The sequence below is a fragment of the Ochotona princeps genome, chromosome 1 (assembly GCF_030435755.1).
Source record: "Ochotona princeps isolate mOchPri1 chromosome 1, mOchPri1.hap1, whole genome shotgun sequence".
NCBI lineage: Eukaryota > Metazoa > Chordata > Mammalia > Lagomorpha > Ochotonidae > Ochotona > Ochotona princeps.
The window spans coordinates 68566220-68585255 of record NC_080832.1 but is presented as its reverse complement, the minus strand read 5'-3'; the positions used below and the strand labels follow the sequence as shown (position 1 = coordinate 68585255).

At 37.9% G+C, this 19036-nt stretch overlaps 1 long non-coding RNA gene across 1 annotated transcript; it reads right to left on the bottom strand.

The window, feature by feature from the left end:
- Positions 1-3146: 3146 nt before the first annotated feature.
- Positions 3147-9979, bottom strand: LOC131481678 (uncharacterized). The gene is made up of 3 exons (XR_009246499.1): positions 9677-9979; positions 9461-9549; positions 3147-3253 (listed from the first exon to the last, which is right to left on the bottom strand). It is a non-coding gene; the product is annotated as an uncharacterized LOC131481678 (long non-coding RNA).
- Between the last annotated feature and the right edge of the window lie 9057 nt (positions 9980-19036).

The window sequence follows — 19036 nt, the reverse complement described above, 5'->3', positions numbered from 1 at the left end:
GGAACCGGGGCCGCTGGAATTAGAATTGGTGCCCACATACGACCCCGGTGCATGCAAGGCGAGGACTTTAACCATGATGCTATTGCGCCGGGACCAAGCCTAACATTTTGCTGATGATCTGAGAGAACGGCATAGCATATTAATACAGGAAAGGAACTTCTGTGTTGCTGGTATTGTTTTATAGATGATAAATCTGGAGCCTGACAAGTTCAAATAACAATGCAGACACCAACAATGTATAATCCAAAACAGAGTTCTGCACATACTTTGCTGTATTGTTGTCTTTTACTCACTACAACCTCTGGGGCTGTTGGAATGATTATCATTATTTCAGTATGTTAACAATTAGGAACTCAGAGAGGCTAAGTAACTTTTTAAAAGTAGCCAGGAAGTGGCCATGCTAGATATTGAACATCAATCGATTGAATAGAAAATGCAGGTGCTTCTCCAAGCTCAAGAGATTCCAGAAGCTCCTGACAATGGAAAGCTGGCTGGGAATCACTATCCTCCACTACATTGCTTTACAGAATCTTTCCTGAAGTAGGCTAGAGGCACCAAGGGCCCAAGCTTGGATTTGTATAATGATGTACCAATTTCTGAGTCCTATCTACATTTGTGTTTTGTGTTGTGCATTTTAATTCATCTGATTTTAGAGCCAAAGCCTATATTCTCTTTAGTGAAGTGTTAGTCAACCTCTAAACCCTAACCCCAAGTAGCCATTGATTGGCTTTCTGTCTAGTCTTAACATTTTGTAGGGATTATATCATATGAATTTGGACTCATTCACTTAGTGTAATTTTTTAGATCACTCATGTGGTAACAGGCTTCAGTGGCTTGTCCCGTTTTTGTTGTTGATTTGCAAATCCTGGCATATGTCCACTATAGGGGAATAACTCAAAACTCTTTATCCTAACATGGAGATATTTCAAAATTGGGCTGCTACCTTTCTGCTTTCTGTTGCCATCACTTTGCCTGTTTTTAGCTTGGCACCTTACTGTAACAGTCTGAACTGCTTTAAAATCTGTAAGTGTACAACATTCTCCTTTTCCAATGTGCCTTTTCTGATGATAGTAATATTCTAAGTAATGAAATACATCCTTATCAGCTTTGAATACTTTTGAGTTGATTTTTCTGCCCAATCCTCATAGTGTGCTACATCATATTGCTTCACTTGTCCCACTACGCTCTTCTTTAACTCAGTTTGGAAGCCACCTGCTCTGAGAAGGCTTTTCTGACAGTCTTCCCACCTCTGACCTTGACGTGATAAATGATTGCCTAATGTCACAGCTGCTCACTGCCTCCTGCTAAGATCACATTGGATTCGAAACATTTGTTCATTGGTTTGTTCTGCTGTGTTTTTCTGTTTTTAACATGTCACACAATAGGATACGTAGTAGGTCTTTAATATGATTGTTTGAAACTAAAGGACTTCTATCTATTGTTGTCTGTCTTTTTTTGCTAAAAAACATCTAAATGCTTCTGAAGTAAACGGAAGAGGAATATTTAGCAGTTGATGCATTAAAAAAGAGTCATTGCAGCAAATTACTTGCCAATGCACCTATTCTGTGGAAAAATGATAAACTGGAGTTTCTACAATCCATATCACAAATTACTTGCAGGCATTTGGGGATTATGCTTTTCCTGGACTGGTTCTTTTCTATTTTTAGTTGCTAAATTTTAGGAAACTATCATCGTGTATCAGTAGTGGATATTACTGAGGTCCACGGAATGACTCTCACAGGTTACAGAGCGAAATGACTTACTGAGATTTACACACCTTGTGGTTTATCCAGAATCAGAAACTGACTTCATGTTGTACCATGCTGTGTCAACTTTCATTTCCAAATGATGGGAATCATGAAGCAACTCCAGGGATGACAGAAGGAATTCTAAAGGCAGACTAGCTGTTCTTGAAACCCAGCTCACCTGTTGTGAGACTTTGCATGAGACACTTTGTTGTTCCTTCATCTGTCAAATAAGAATATTTGCTTGCACCTCCTATGCCAGTGACATAACTATCACTTCTTGTCTTCATACCCTCTTTCTGTACTGTACCCTCTTATGTTGAGGCTGGGACATTTCTGCTCTGTAGTCTTTTCTTGTGTTAGGACCTATTAGGAGGGAACACTATTCAAAGACTGGGAATAAGAAGAAATGGACACATCTTAAACTTCCTTTCTGTTTTCCTTAGCTTCACATCAGCGATTCTTTTTACCCTAATGAAGGTGACATAGTGTTATCATAATATAAGATGATTTCATATTACATGGCAGTTGCAATTTCAATGAACTTCATCAGTAATACTAGTATCAGCCAGGCAGTGTTTCTGTCTTTAGAAATCTCACTTTTAACTCCTCAAAGTCTTTTGTTCAAGCTCTTAAAATTAAATAACTGCAAACTCTTCCATCTGTCTCCTTGCCTTATTGGGGGTAGTTCTTATCTTCTGTTTTCTTTCTGATTTTTTTTTCATTCTTCAGTATATAATTAGGAATTCTTCCTATTAAATTATCTCAGATAAAATAATGACATGGTTTCTGCTTGCTGACTGGTCTGTGAGTGATATGTCTTGCACACAGGATTATTTTGAAAATGAAAATAATTGTCCATACACTAAGTTTAATGCTGTCTGGCACGCAGAACAGATTCAATACGTGTTAGCCACAGGTATCTCTGGTTATTGTTCCATTATATAAAGTGAACGTGTGTGTCTGTTAGGAATATGTTCTGTGATTCTCCTTCTAGAACAGACATGTAAATCTCGGTCCCTAGATCAGATTTGTAGTGGTATTTAGTTACTGCAACAGTGATCCTCATGCCATATCTATTTAACTATAGCAAACAAAAATAGCAACAACAAAACAAACAAGTAAATTCACCTTCCACAGGATGTGTGTTGCCTTTGAGTCATCCACACTGATTTCCAAAACAGAGCACTGAACAACTAGGGAGAATTGACTCATGCTCTTTGAGGTTACTTTCAATAAACTCAGTCCTGACCAAAATCACATTTTCTATGTATTTCCTTTTCCTAGATTCTTTACAGTTTATACACTTTTTGGAAGAATTATGTTTTTCACAGTTTCTACCAAGTAGCACAATATCTTCTTTGTACCTATAGGCACAGCTCATTATTTCAGATGTTTGGGTAAATGGGAACTCTGGATTTTATTTCTCCATTCAGTGATTGCAAAGGATTGTTCCCCAAACCCTTTGCTATAAAGCTAGTCAATTTTCCTCTCATTTTTGAACCAACCTGTAAGGAGAAAAAATATAGATAAATTTGTGTGTGCTGGTTTACTGAGAAGCACTAAAGATTATATTTGTGTCATAGAACTGTAGAAAAATAGACAGTGGTGGTTTGAATTTCTAGGTGCATTTAATATGTTTGAAGCTATGCTACTAAGATATCTAAGGTGATTCTGTCATTACTTATCACTGAATATATTAGCGTTTCAATTGAAGTCCCAAAGCAGAGGGTGTGTGTGTGTGTGTGTGTGTGTGTGTGTGTGTGAGAGAGAGAGAGAGAGAGAGAGAGAGAGAGAGAGATATTTCTAGTGAAATGTTTTCCGTTCTCTTTGTTGCAGAATGAAGTATGTCTACAATGCCCTCATGAGTTCTTTCTTGTACTCCTTCTATGGAGAAAATATTTCATTGTCAAGGAAATTGGCAAAAGATAATTCTTCATTGCGTGTCTCTTTTCTCTATTCTTTTTCTCTGAGTGAAGTCCTACCCTTGGGATTGCTTGCTTTGTTTCCTACATGTTAAAGGATCTTCTTTCATTGCCTAGCCATGTGCTATTTGGGTTCTTTTTATAGGTTTGCCAATTTACTCTCACTGTCTGTTAGCATTTAATTTCCAACTACCTCACATTTATAACTCATTCCAACTGCTGGAGAATTGCTTCCTGGCACTTATTTTGTTCTTCCCTTATGTATATACTACACGTGATCAACCTGTGGTGCTTTCCTGGTTAAGTATTTTTTTCTTTTTCTAGATTCCCTATACTAATTGGTGATGGTGGGGAAGGATTCAAAACTAAATCATTAATCTACAGCTTTTCAGATGTTGAAAAGAATTGGGAAAAAGAAAGAAATTCAGCAAACCAACACTCAAATTGCATGGTAACCATTTAGGGAGAAGCGACCATTTACTGGTCTACTAGCAAAACCTTAGGTATCTCATAACAGAGGAATGGACAATGGTGTTGGGATTACTAAAATATCGGTCATTTTAAATGATCTTGCTTTTACTGATAACTTCTACGTACAAAATTGCAGCCTGGTAACACCCTGCCCCTATTTAGATTTCCATGCTTAGTGTCTCTGAGGCGTCATAGTGATAGCTCCTTTGTATCCAAAAACCTGATGATACTGTCTATCAAGTCCATCTGTGAACCATTGTATCAGATGGAAGGGTCACAACTGAGCAACACGTTCAATTACATTTGCATAAAGTCTCCCATCATCACCAGGTTTAGCTTGTAGTGTTGTTGTTATCCTATCTGTCCTGGTTTCAGCATTGTTTGGTCACATTTCACCAGATGGTGTCTCAAGAACTGGTGCTGCTCCACTCAAAGAGCTAACCATTCATCTCAAGGATTGCCCTAGCCCTGCAGAGAATTTTGGATGCAGATAGTTCTGTGCCACATACATCTCTCTGGGGGAGAGGAAATCTGCTGTTGCAAGCAGGAAGGCTGATCCTGGCTGGCAAGTAGCAGGAAAGTAAGGAAGCGAGGAATAGAGTTCTCCCTAGCAGCTGGTTGAGAAGTCTGTTTTCCATCCATACAGTCCCAGCGTGAGAATTTTCAATAATTTTCTACAAATTAGGATGATTTTTTTCCTAGACTAATTCAGGTTTCAAGAAAAGGATCTTCCCTCTACAATGAAGACAAACTATTACCTACTCTACATAGGAGAGCCGAAACACAAGTTTTGGTCTCCGAATGTGATGGTGAAAACAGTGAGATTTAAGTATTTCTCTAAATGGCAAACAATTAAAATGTAATACGTGTCTAAGGGCTGTTATTTGTTCTGGTACAGTGACATTTTCTAATAATGACCACATTTTCAGTATGCAAAAATTGGGAGAACTATTCATTTCTTTGGTCATTTATACTGTAAAAATAGCATTTGCTTTGTAGGAGACTAAAAACAGAATATTATACACAAGCACTAGCACACCATTTTTCTTATGAAATGGGTGTGGTGTGTAAATGGAATGTCAGTGGTGACTGAAGGTTCTCAATGCTCTCAAGTAGTTAAAAATGGACCTTTTCTTATTTTAGAGTCAAATGTTCCTCTTGTGTTATAACATAAATAGTGTATAATTAGATACTCTTCTTTAAGGTTTGACATTTAGAAAGGTGGAATCTGAAAAGATATTTGTTGTATTCCTAGAAAAATGTTGAAAATTTTCTTTGCAAAGAATTACTAAGGATGTTTTTCTTGCACATGGTCTTACATGAATAGTTTTTATAGACTTTCTTGTGTTAAAGTACTTCATTTTATAAATACCTATTCCAACGGTGATGACAGGGAGTTACAACAAAAATATTTTACACTAATCCAATTTTTTCAGAAATATGGCTTAATAAGGAAGAAAGTACACCCTTAGAATTTTGAGGGACCAGGACACACACACACACACACACACACACACACACACACATATACACACATTATATACGGACAATATATGCATACACATACGCATATGTATGTATACACACATATATACATATATACACAATAAACTTGAAGGGAATATATTCCCCATATACTATTATAATCTATAAACTATAAATCATCTTTAAAAATCAATTTTCCCTTACTCAAAGATACCATTTTTTGTTGATTTCTTTTTTCCCCTATTTATTACCACAAAGTGGATACTGAGATATTCATTTGGATTATTCCATTTTTTTATGACATATGTTAATAATTTTTAACTAAGCTCATTCTATATTTTATCATATTTTTAAATAAAATATTTAAGGGCAAGCCTTTCTGACTTCTGTTCTTCAAGTGAGTCAACACTGTTCTAGACTTGTTCTGCTGAGGGTTCACACACATTCTTCTCCAGGGTACTATTTCAGACCTAACACCTCATTGTTCATATTTTCTGCTGTGACTTCTTGTAAACTATTCCTTTCACTGAATATTTCTTCCTAATTTTGAAGTCATTGAGGTACTTTATGTATGCCAAGGCCACTGGGATTTCCTTCCTCAAGATCATCTGCGCATAATGTGGTGTCTTACTCAGGTGTTAGAAGTGTTCTGTCCATTGATAGCAGACATTCTCCAAATCTCGATTCGCAAAACAGAAGGGCTTGGATGCCTGGATAATCTTGTGGGAAGTAGGGGCTCACAGAGCAGATGAACTAGTTCATGCACTTTGAGAAAGCATATTCAATATGCTTATCTATTTTCTCCATAATACAAACTAGAAACAGAGCTATATAAAATCTGAGCAGGAGGGGATATACAAAACATAGGATTGAAAGCACCTGAGGGGGCAGGACGTGAAGAGAATCAGCGACTGTTTGGGGGATGAGGACTTGATCATTAACTGACATGGAGGGAATAGCTTGTGTGAGCTGCATGTTGTTATTTTGTGACATTAAGTTGTTGTTTTCACAAGTGCCTTAATAGGACACATTTATAAATATGTATCTGTAAGCATGTCATTGGGGAAACTGAAGCATTATGCAAACAAGTGAGACTGTTATATCTATTCTGCGACTATGAGAACAATTAATTCTCAATATGCAGATTTTTGGTTTCTCCTGGCTGACATCATATTCCAGGGTCATCTGAAACTAGCTCCTTTGTATTCAGAGGCTATAAATCAAGCTTACCAAGAAGAACACAGTAGGAAGATAAATCTTGCTTAAGAACAGGAGAAGAAATTGTTTAATTACACAAAATAAAACAAAAAACATCATGGGAATGTATGTCCTCACACTGTTTATTCATAGTAACAGAAGAATTTGTAGTCAATTTTTACTTGCATGTTTCCTTTTATTTTCTATTTTTTTAAGGCAAGAATGGACTATTTCAGCCCTTCGCGCATCTTCTTTTCAAGTGCCTTCATTCTGAATTTTTAAATTTATGGATGTAAGTTATTCTGCTAATTAGGATCATACAAATGAATGGTGAGATTTAAAACCTAAGTAGCTATTAATATAAAGTCTTACTAAGGAGAAACTGAGGAGAAGTTTTGAAGTAATTAAATGGGTTGAAAATTTTAATTATCCTTTATATTTATTTACCACTGCTATTGAATTTCCTAAAAGGAAATAGTGTGATATAAAAACATATAGTTTAACTCTCACAATAACAATCAAATTTATTGTTCTTTAAAATCTATTTATGATTATAGATTGACATATATATGATATGAATATATACTTATATATGTTTAAATAAATTGTGTTTTACATAAATTATTATTCACAAATATACCATTTTACAGAAACATATATTGTGCAATATAAATACACTGAACATGTGTGTGTTTAAATAAATGTTACACATATGTAAATGTATACTTGGTATCTTAGGACAATTTCGTGTTTTTAAAACTCTATTTGTGTTATAGGTTTCACATCTTTCAGTTGGAAATTTACCCTAATGTAGTTTTAACATTTTTTTCTATACTATAACGCTATAAAAATTAAAATGGATGTATCTTTATCATTAAGTTAAATTATTTGCTAGCCTAACACTTAGAGGACTTTCCTTCATCTTAAGGAATATAATGACGGTACAGCATGATGGTGCAATTGGCTGATTCTTCACCTGCAAGCGTCAGCATCTTTTATGGGGCCTACTTCTTGCCCCAGCCACCCCACTTCCCATCTAGCTCTGTTTATGGCCTGGGAAAACAGTGGAGGATGACCCAAGATCTTGGGACCCTGAATGCATGTGGAAGACCCAGAGGAAACTCCTGGCTCCTGGCTTGGATCAGTTCAGCTCTGGCCGTTGAGGTCACTTGGAGAGTGAATTAGCAGATGGAGGATCTTCTGCTGTGTCTCTTCTTTTCTCTGTAAATATGCCTTTTCAATAAAAATAAACATATATTTCAAAAAAAGTATAATGACTAACAAATGAGTATCAATGACCTTTTGGTTGCATCAACTTTATTAGTCACACAAATGTAAATAATATATAGAATAGCTTTTTTGTTAATTTTTAAAAAATTTATTCTATACTTCCATAGAATCTGGAATTTTTCTTCTCCAACTCCTCTCCTTCCACTAATTTCCCCTTTATCATTGAAATAGTATAGTCCTTCACAAACATTCATACGTTCATGATCCTGCTATTTAAATATATCCTGACAATGTCGATACGGACAATGGCAGAAAGTTCAGGATTCTATTGAAGATATATTTAGGGTCCGACGCAGTGACCTAGTGGCTGAAGTCCTTGCCTTGAACATGCTGGAATCCCTTATAGATGCCGGTTCTAATCCCAGCAGCCCCACTTCCAATTCAGCTCCTTGCTTGTGGCCTGGGAAAGCAGTCAAGGACAGCCCCAAAGCCTTGGGACCCTGCACCCATGTGGGAGACGTGGAAGAAACTCCGAGCTCCTGGCTTTGTATCAGTTGCAGTCACTTGGGGAGTGAATCACTGTTGACACAAGATTTTCCTCTCTGTTTCTCCTCCTCTCTTCCTCTCTGTATTTCTGACATTGCAGTAAAAATAAAATCAAATTATATAGATATATATTTATATATATCTATATAATAAATATATTTAAATACATATACATATATATATGTATTTAACAGTTTCATCAGGGGTCCATCTTTGATTTGGAAATAGAGGTGCATACTGCATTGTATCTCCACATCTTGGTACTATAATCTCTATTACACAGTTACTACACATGCCCTTAAATGAAAAGTCACAAAATAAAAGCAACAACAGGAATAAAACTGCAAAATTTAAAACAACAAGAGGCTAAATAACATACTACTAAATGATCAGTGTGTCATTGAATAAATGAAAAAGAAAATAAAAAACCTTGTTGAACAAAATGTTACTGTATGATCTATATGCCACTGAGGAAAGCAATAAGGAAAATGACTTTTTCAAGAAATCAAAACAAAAACAGAAACATCAAAACCCATGAGATGTAGCAAAAACAGGGAGATTTATAACATTAGGTGTTTACAAAAAGTAGAAATGTCTTTCTAGTAGTGTATCTCAAGGACTTATAAAAATGATAAGAAAGCAAGAAATTACAAAAATCACAGCCGTAATAAATGGAATTGAAATGAAAAAGACTACAAATTGCAACAAAAAGAACCATTTTTTAGAAGGTGAGCAAAATGAACTGATAAGGTGAGCTCTTCTTGCTAAATGGATTCGTGATCATTATGTAGTGTCCTTCATCTCGTGAATAATATTAAAAGATGAAGACGGAATAACTTTTTAAAAGTTGTATACACTGACGTTTGTAAGTGACACAGTTTGCTTTCGTATCTTCTGCATGAACTAATTGCATGTTGTTAAATCACAAAACGAAATAATTGTAATGTACCCTTGAATGGAAAAGAAGAAAGTAATTGACAATTTGACCTTTTAGATTTAGCAAAATGAGTTTTTTGTACCCTCCCAAGAACATTTTGTTTTGCCTAAAATGCTTTGATAAATAAACGTGGTTATTACTTATCCATGATTTATTTATTAGCTCTTTCTTTTGAAGAGTAAATTCAATGAACAGGCAGGGGGTCTGGCTGCCTTGGAGGGGGATCCCTTCTTGGAATCTTTTAGTGTCTTCTGTTCCAAGGAAACATTCAGGTTGGAGAAGGACTTCTACTGCATCCTTGTTTGAGAAACTTGTTCAGTCCCTTGAGCCCTTGAATCTCAATTTCACTCCTAGAGTCAAGACTACTTCAAAATTCGAACCATGAATGGAAGCCTATGCAAGTTCAGTGGAGCTCACAATTTTCAGATTTCATCCAGGGAAAAGAGGCTAAAGACCCAGCAGGACATCTAGAATTTGTTTCTTCTGGGATTACACCACAGTGAGAATGGTTCTATTCAATCTAAATGGCTGGGGGTGGGTCCAGCTAGGCAGGTGGTGGCACCTGCCAGCATGAGTCTGGGCTGGACAGTGGAGTTGGTTCAATTGAACTCGAATTCAAGGCCCACTGATGTGTAAGAGAACTGAATGGGATGTGGGACAGACAGATTGGACTAGTCTGAACTAGTCTGCTACACACACTGGCAAGCACAGGAACCACAGCTGGGGTCGAGGCTGGGGATTATTATTTGTGGTCACTCTGCCTAGGCTGCAGTGCCCACTGGTGTATATGAGGTCAGGGTGTGTACTGCACTGGATTGCTCTGGGCTGCAGCATCCATTGGTTTGTGTAAGAGAGCGCTGGAGACAGAACTAACCCAGGAATTGCAATGACCAGTGTGCACAGGCTGATGTGGGTGACAGATGGAGCCAGACGCCACACTGGCAAGCACACACAAGAGTCAGGTCTGTGATCATCTCAGACAAGGTCTCTTTTGCACATGGAGGACATAGCAGTCCATTGGGTCCTGCAGAGGACATCTGGTGCCATAGCAGAGGAAGCAAAGCAGAACAAATTGGACAATTACTCCAGCCAAGTGTTGACAGCAAATATTTTGGTGAATGAAATCTCTAAGGTGGACTGGGTCAGCCAATGGGCATTGGAAGCATTTCCTCATCCTTGGAGCAGTGAGATCAACATTTAAGAACTGTTGAAACCACTTAAGCAGAACCATCAAAGCATGCTCTGCATTGGGGACCCTGGGATATTGGATGGCTGTTCCCCATCTCTGAGTACTGAGGTGGTTGGGAGGCTGAATGCTACCTCCCCCCTTATCTCCCCACCTTCCCTAGGTACAAGAGTAAAAAATGAAAATTTGGAAACAATGGTCTCACTCACTTTCCCCTAATCCGCGATTCTTCCTACCCTGATTAACTATATAAACATCAAAAAATAATAAAAATAAATAAAATAAATGGAGGCTAATCCATTAGCTGGAGCCATATGACATTTGTATATTGCAGACAAAAAAGTAGCAGGTACTTTTTAGAATAAGAATTGCATTATAATGTGCCCCTGCCCCAGGCCCATCTATATCACTGTGCCCCATCACTGACCTTGTTGAAAAGAACTTCTTTCAGAAGTCAGATGTCAAGCCACATGGTCTCATCCTCTTACCCATAACTCATAGATATTGTGGGATCATCCTACTATAGCCCTTTTTATAGATTTGTCTAAACACACACACACACACACACACACACACACACACACAATAAGAAACCCTCTTTTCAGTTGAAACAAAAAATAATACCAAGGCACAGAGGCCATAGCAAGGTATTGCCACTATATTTTCTTGAACAAAAACAAGCAAATGAAGCTAACTTAAAGATATTCATTTCCAATTACTTCTGTAGCAAAGTACATCAAGCTTATTGGATAAAACTTTTTAAAAATACAGTCACAGAATGTGGAGGTCACATATTGCACCAGGTTTCACTGGACTGAGGCAGGTGTTCACAGAAGCACAATTCCTGTGGAGGCTCTAGAAGGTTTCCTTGCCCTTTAAAAGCTCTAGAGTTGCAACCTTGGCATTCTGTGGCCCTTGGTCCCATTATTTGTGAAGATTTGCTTTCATCATCAGCCTTCATCTAATCTATCATCTGTCTTGCTTTTTATAAGAATCCTGATGGAGCTATCTGGATAACTTCAAATGATCTATCATAAAAGCATTGATCTAATCACATCTACAAAATTTCTTTTGCCATAGAAGGCAAGATGTGTAGGTTCTAGAGCTTAGGATGTGAGCATCTTGAGAGGCCATGCACTGCTCAGTCTACTACTCCAAGTAATGTCTATATTCAAGACATGAAGGAACTGAAATTATGAGTTAACAAACTATAAAAGATAGTAGATTCCAAAAGGGAACAGAAAGGTGAGAATGACTGTGTCAAGGGGGAAGACTGGTGAGGTTACTGGGCAGTGCTTGGACTCTGGTAGAGACCTCCAATCCTATGGAGAGCTGTGGAGGGCTTTATTTCTTAGGGAATATTCTGCAAAGAAGAATATTCTGCTGTTGGAGATAACCTAAAGTTGCCTCTGACACTTGGAAGCAAAAAGGCTGGATGACAGGAAGTGGCACATTTGTGACATTCTCCTTGAAAATTGGATGGTGGGGAAGGAAATGTTTTCTGGTTGTCTAACACATCTCAAGTAATCATTTTCTAAAAACGTGTACTTCTTTTCCTCTTGAGTTTAAATCGTTACCACTATATTTGATCAGGAAAGCACTACTTAATGGCAAGAAAACTTGCTATCATCTAGACTTTGGTTCTAGTAGCTGTGACTTTCAGTCGGCCTGAAAGAGTTTCTTGCTTTCCTTGTGGATACAGTGGAGATAATGACACTTATCTCACCAAATTTCTATGTGAATCAGGTGTTGATGAGCATGAAATCCCTTCTAACCTATAAACGGCTCCTGTTCTTTATTCAGGTTGACATGGAATCGGTAGGTGTTGCAGCATAGCATGTAAAGCTGATGACCCTGGCACCCACATGGATGCCAGTTTTGTGTCCTGGTTGCTCCACTTCAGATGCAGGTTGCTGCTAATAATGCCCGGAGAAAAGAAGCAGAAGATGGCCTAAGTGCTTGGGCCCCTGCCAGCCATGTGGTAACCCTTTCACGTTATATACTGCTGGCTATTGCAGCCATCTGAAAAGTGAACCAGAGGATGGAAGAGTGTGTGTGTGTGTGTGTGTGTGTGTGTGTGTATGTGTGTGTGTGTGTGTGTGAGAGTGAGAGAGAGAGAGAGAGAGAGAGAGAGAGGTGTTTCTTTACCTCTCTGTAACTCTTTCAAGTAAATAAATACATTTTTAAAAATTGACATAGAAGCACTGTTGAGTTAATCAGATGAATTAATCAGATTTTGGAGGTATACTATGGCAAGATCCTGTAGAATGTTGTATATGTTCTTCTAAATTACAAACAAGAAGCCCTATAGGGATATTGCAGGTCTTCAAAAATGCTTGAAGATAAATGAGATTGGAAATCAGCGGAAGAAAGATAACCTATAAATGACAAAGGTCAAATTTCATTTATGGTTTGTAATCATTTTCCAGAAAATTGTGGACAGGATAGGTCTATGGGGTGCTGCTCAGCTTACAGCTTTACAATGATTTTACACAAAGCTTGAATAATAGATGTCATCGGTTGTCTTCTGTGAGAGTGTGAGGTTACTTTTGCTCTATTTTTAAAATTAGAAATCTAAATTTATGATGATTCTTATTTAACTGTATTTAAAACTTCAAAAAATGAAAACATTAGGAAATACGATCAATGTACCTTATTTAAAAAAAGAGAGAAGCCCTTGGAAGTGAATAGACCAATCCTGTTCTACTCTGATTGAAATGAAAAGCATTTTGTCTTTCTCTGTTTGAGAAAATAGGCATCCAGGATTTACTCTGTGAACATGAAGACCCAGAACTGTAGGCATCAGCCAAAATGAGGCTTAGCACATTAAATCTGTGATGAAAATTCCGGAATTTACATAAAAACTCCTGACACAATCTTGGCGCTGATCAAAATGTCCAGCTGAGTGAAGGCAGCTGACTTATCAGCTCTCAGGAAGGCTCCGCTGAAAAAGCCAAGGCTATGATCTTCCCATTCTTAAAGCAACCGTAACAGTCCATGTTCACCTTCTAGGAGAAAAATCATTCAGTGAAAAGTCATTCCAATAGTCTACCCTTTTAAAAACTGTTGCTGTGTTTGTATACAAGTATAAAATACAAATGACCTAAGGAAAAGTAAGGGTATTTCTGAAAGGTTGTGGAAATGAGTTTTCTGAAAAAAGCTTATCATTTAATTTAACTTTTTGAAATCCTTACATTTATTCATTTTGACTGTTATGGAATGAATGTTTGTATCTTCCAAACCTCAGTGTTGAAGCTGTAGCCTCCTAATGTGGCTACATTTGGAGACTGGAGCTTTAAGGAAGTAATCCGGATTGATTAAGGTCCTGAAAGTGGGATTCTAATCTACTGGGAACGTCCTTATACAAGGAGACACAAGAAAGCTTGCTGTATGTCTCTCACCATATGAAGGCGGAGAGGGGTGGCGATCTGCACTCCATTACTGCTTGTACCTTAGTCTTGGGTTTCCAACTTCCAGAACTGTGGGAAATAAATTTCTCACAGTTTAAATTATGTAGTCTATGTTGTTTTGTTACAGCAGCCTGGGGAGATTAAGGCAATGACTGGAATCACCTGTTGTTTGGATGGTGGCAACATAAAACTATCAAATAACTAAGCTGGTAGTTGACTTAGTAAGTCTTAATATATTCCACTTTTTGGGGCAATTTTCACCAGTCAAATGCAATTGAATCCAAATAGGATTTATTGACTTTGAATAGATGAAAATAGTATGTTAAGCATTAGAGGCATGACAAAATCTAATAGATGAAGGCTTCAAAGTTTTGGTTTGCTTAGGATCTACTTATCTTTAACAATTTACATCTTTTTTTTTCCTGACCCATTTGTTTCCTCATGAAGGAAACAGGGAAAAGCAGCACCTCTGCTTGTGCCATGTCTCTTTCAGTGATTTCATGTTGTCTACAAAATAAGTGCAGGAAGGCAGGGGGATTCTGTTTCATTTGGAATCAATCAGGTCTGGAGACATCACCACATGATCTCCAGTCTCACAGGATGGTGGAGAAGCAGCACACCGGCCCAGTGACTGACTGCCGCGGTGGAGAACTAGAGCATTTCTTAGACTCAGCATTTCCGAGTTGGCTGCTCTTGAACCTGCTAGCTTCCTCAGTGTCTGTTCTGATTTTTAACCCACAGTGTTCTCGTCTCCTTTCAGCTCCTCCTCCATGCTGGGTCTAAATAACATTCTGACTCTTCTGGTTTTTAATTTCTTTCTTTCTTCTCTTTCTTTCCACTCGGTTTATTTGTGAGACTATTCTGTGTGCCTACGGTAAGATGGTTTTGTATCATTTATGTGCTTCTCTTCAGAACCGCTCAGCAAAATGCTGTGCAGGGTACAGAGCTAATGTCTTCAGCATATACCTAAATCTTAATGTACTGTTGGCAAAAATATGGTCCTTCAGGAATTATTTGTGTACTTTCTAAAGATCATTGCAAATATGTGCACACTCATTTAAATTGGTAGTGGCCAGTGTTCTATCCTCTATGATGTCCCTTGATGTCTTCACGGAATTTATAACACCACATGCAGCAACTTTCATTAGCTCTGGCCTCAAGTGCATCTAGGAAACAGGCCCCTTACCCACTTGTTTGGCCTGAAAGCTGTCACGGTGCACTGGCTTGGGATGCCTAGGGATATTTCCTTTAATAATCTATGGAGGTTACCTGAGCTGAGTAAAACATGGCTTTGGTGCTGGCTACCACATCCTTTCTGACCAAAGCGTCAGTTAATTTCTAGAAAAATTAAACCACTCCTTCATACACAAATGTTCAAAACTCACAGGCCATCTGGGGTTCCAGCATCCTCACATGAGGGACCCCAGATGGGTTGTATATATATCCCTGTGGGTAATATACTGTGGCTGCTCCTCGTTCTTTCTGCTTTTCCCAGTGGCGTCCGATACTATGGTCATGATGAGGTTAATTTATGTTGCTTGATACACTTTATCATCTGTCACTTGCAGAACTCTCGCTGTGCCATCTGGTGTCTCAGAGGCGGTTTCAGAAAGCAGCATGCATAACAAGGTACCTGCATTTGTGAATTCTTTCAAGCATTTATAGGTAATAGCTAAAAGATATTTTGTAAAGCCGGTGTCCATCACTGCTGTGGATCACCAATAATGTGAATAATCTGACATGAAGTTCAAGCAAAGCCTGCTCTATTTTGCATGAAAACACATCTGAATTCATTTGCAATCACCAATATTGATGGAACCTATTTATTTCGAGTCCTTGAATATTTCCATCAGTCTGAGAATATCTCACTGGGCTCTTGTACAAATCAGGAAAAGGCATAGGCAATGGCTTGCTATCACACATGATGGATGACGAGACAATGCAGCACGGAAAACTGCTTAAATCAAAAACAAAAAAATCCTACAGCAAAATGTGTTAAGTGCCCCTGTTATAATGATTTCATATCCATGTCTCATGTCAGCAATGTGTTGGGAACTCTAGAGAGCACAACAAACATCAAACAGATAAAAATCACTAGGAAGAGGGAGAAAATATACTCCGGAAAAGTGAAAATGCTGTAATGGTGCAACGTAGACTGTTCTGTCAGTCAGATGTGATTTGCATGTCTGTGGCCAGGACTGGGGTAGGCATGAGGGAGGTTATCAATGTTAGGGCTGTTGTCTTCTGGAATTTACTTTTATTTGGGGAGATTAACATAATGAGGACTTACATTTCAGCAAACATTCAAGTAGAAAAGAGGGAAGCATCAGGAAACCATTTGAAAGGAATGATTTCCATGTATGGCAAAGTTCTTGAAAGGAACAGGTATTAACTCTGGCTCTGGTAGAGGGAAGGATGGATTTTGGAAAGAAAATACACAGAATGAAGCAAATATCCAGAGGTCAAGTTGAACTTCTACAAACGGTATAATTGGGCTGGAGCAAAGCACACAGGTCTGTGGTAAGAGATGGAATGAGTGGATCAGGAGGGAGCCAATTAGTGTGGGTGATAATGTGTTAGAGAAGTTTTGAAATTTAATAGGTATCACAGAACAATTATGTTTTCAGGGAGTAGCCAATGTAATTGGAGTTTGAGAAGAAAATTATTCCCACAATCATATGAGGCGAAATGTCAAATATGGGTAGGAGAACAGCAAAGGTCTGTTTCAGAACCTTCCATTTATTCCTGCTGGACTTCAGTTAAAATATAAGGTATTTGAATGCATGAACTATCGAAGGTAATCCATTGTTTAAAAAACGATCTTTAGCCCAACAATGAGTTTGCAAATTGCTCCTTCTTTATCCTATGTTTTCCTGGGTCTGTATAAGAACGCCAAGTAAACACAATTTAAAGATATGTCTAATCAAGGCACAATTTGTCTTGAGAACTGTACCTTAATATAGGAACAAAATTATTGAGTTCAATTGAAAAGTCAATTTAAAAAATACCCTTTGAAAACCATCTGTTCTTTATAGGACTACTTGTTGGTACTTTCTAATTTTAAACGCTAGAAAAAATTCTAAATGTTGTGTTTAATGACATTGCTCATTAGGAAGGCTTTGCTGAGCCAGTACTTTCTTTCACTGGATTCCCCAGAGACTGGTCCTCCCTTTTGCCATGGGTATCAGCATCCAAAGATAAAGTCCTTTACATTTACATGAAGCATATGAACAGCTTTTGTATACTCGAAATAATCTTTGGATTAATTACAATATGCAGTCCAGTGTATGTGCTATCCAAATAGCTGTTACAATGCATTCTTTAGTGAATAATGGAAGTAGGGAAAGTCTGTACAAGTTCAATATAGATGCAATTCTTTTTTTTCTTTTTTGGAGTATTTCCAATTTGCAACTGATTCAATCTTGGATGGAGAAGCAGCACATTTGGAAGGCCAACTATCCTTGTTTATGACAAAAGAGAGAACAAAGGGTTTTGTCAGGAAGAGGAAGGATTCCCGTTTGTGTCAGTTATTAAGAGATTGGAAAAGTAGTGTGGCCAGGCTCATGTGCTTTTATAAGTTTCTCTGTGACTCTTCCCTAGCAGTGAAATCTGCTGTGGTCCTTGGAATCCCCAGTGTCTACCCTGCCCAGGACTTGGCAGACAGCAGAGACTCAATAAATGTGAAATTCCTTTACCTTGATACTAGCCAACTTCATGAGAAAACAACTTGCCTTTTTCTTCTAGTGGAACATCTTTATTTAAACTTCTTAAAGTGCAGCCTGGGATTTTTGAAGTGGTTGTGGAAGATTTACTTTATCAGTGGTTTCCTCTCTGTTAATGCATAGTCTGCTAATTAGAGATGACTTTTTTTCTGTTTTTTTTTTTTTTTTTTTGACTCTAACTGGAATAATTTATGATCTTATTTGGCAATCTCAGTTATCACTTTTGCTAATGTGGAGGTTGGCAAGTTTTTATGTAAGAAGTCATATAGGACACATTGTAGCTGTTTGGGCTGTACAATCTACCATGCCTATCTGTAGACAACATGTAAACAAATGGGTGTGGCCGTGAGCCAAGTGAACTTCATTTCTAAAATAGACAGTGGCCATATTTGGCCTTCAGAGTGTAGTTCATTCAGTTCAGTTTCTGATATATTGACCTTAATTCATTGTTTTTCATATTCTTCTCTTTCTACTCATGAACATTGTACCCGTATCTAATTCATTCTCTCTCTGTCTCTCAGATTAATCAACACATTTTAATTCATTTTGAGCCATGTATAACTTTTATTTTATTTTTTTTAAGATTTATTTATTTCTATTGGAAAGGCAGATGTACAGAGAGGAGGAGAGACAGAGAGGAAGATCTTCCGTCCAATGATTCACTCCCCAAGTGGCGCAACGGCTGAAGCTGAGCCAATCTGAAGCCAGGAGCCAGGAGCTCTTCCAGGTCTCCCACGTGGGTGCAGGGTCCTAAAGCTTTGGGCCATCCTCAACTGCTTTGCCAGGCCACAAGCAGGGAGCTGGAAGGGAAGCAGGGCTGCTGGGATTAGAACCGGTGCCCATATGGGATCCCGGCACATCAAGGAGAGGACCTTAACTGCTATGCTATTGCACCTGGCCCAACTTTTATATTCTTTAACAAATAGATAGGTCTTAACCAAACTTTTCACTGTGCACCATGAGCATTCTTTTCTTTTAACACACAACCTACTCTACACTGTATATTTTTCACAGTAGCAGGTGGTTCTGCCACACAATAATATTGCAAAAAATATAATAACTCCCCTTTTTTCTTTGAGGGGTGTCCAGAAGAGGGTAGAGCTGTCTCTCCTCTTTGTGAGTTCTGTTTTTCAAAAAGCTATCTTGCATTTCTATTGCAGTAAGTAATTAAGCTTCCCTTGG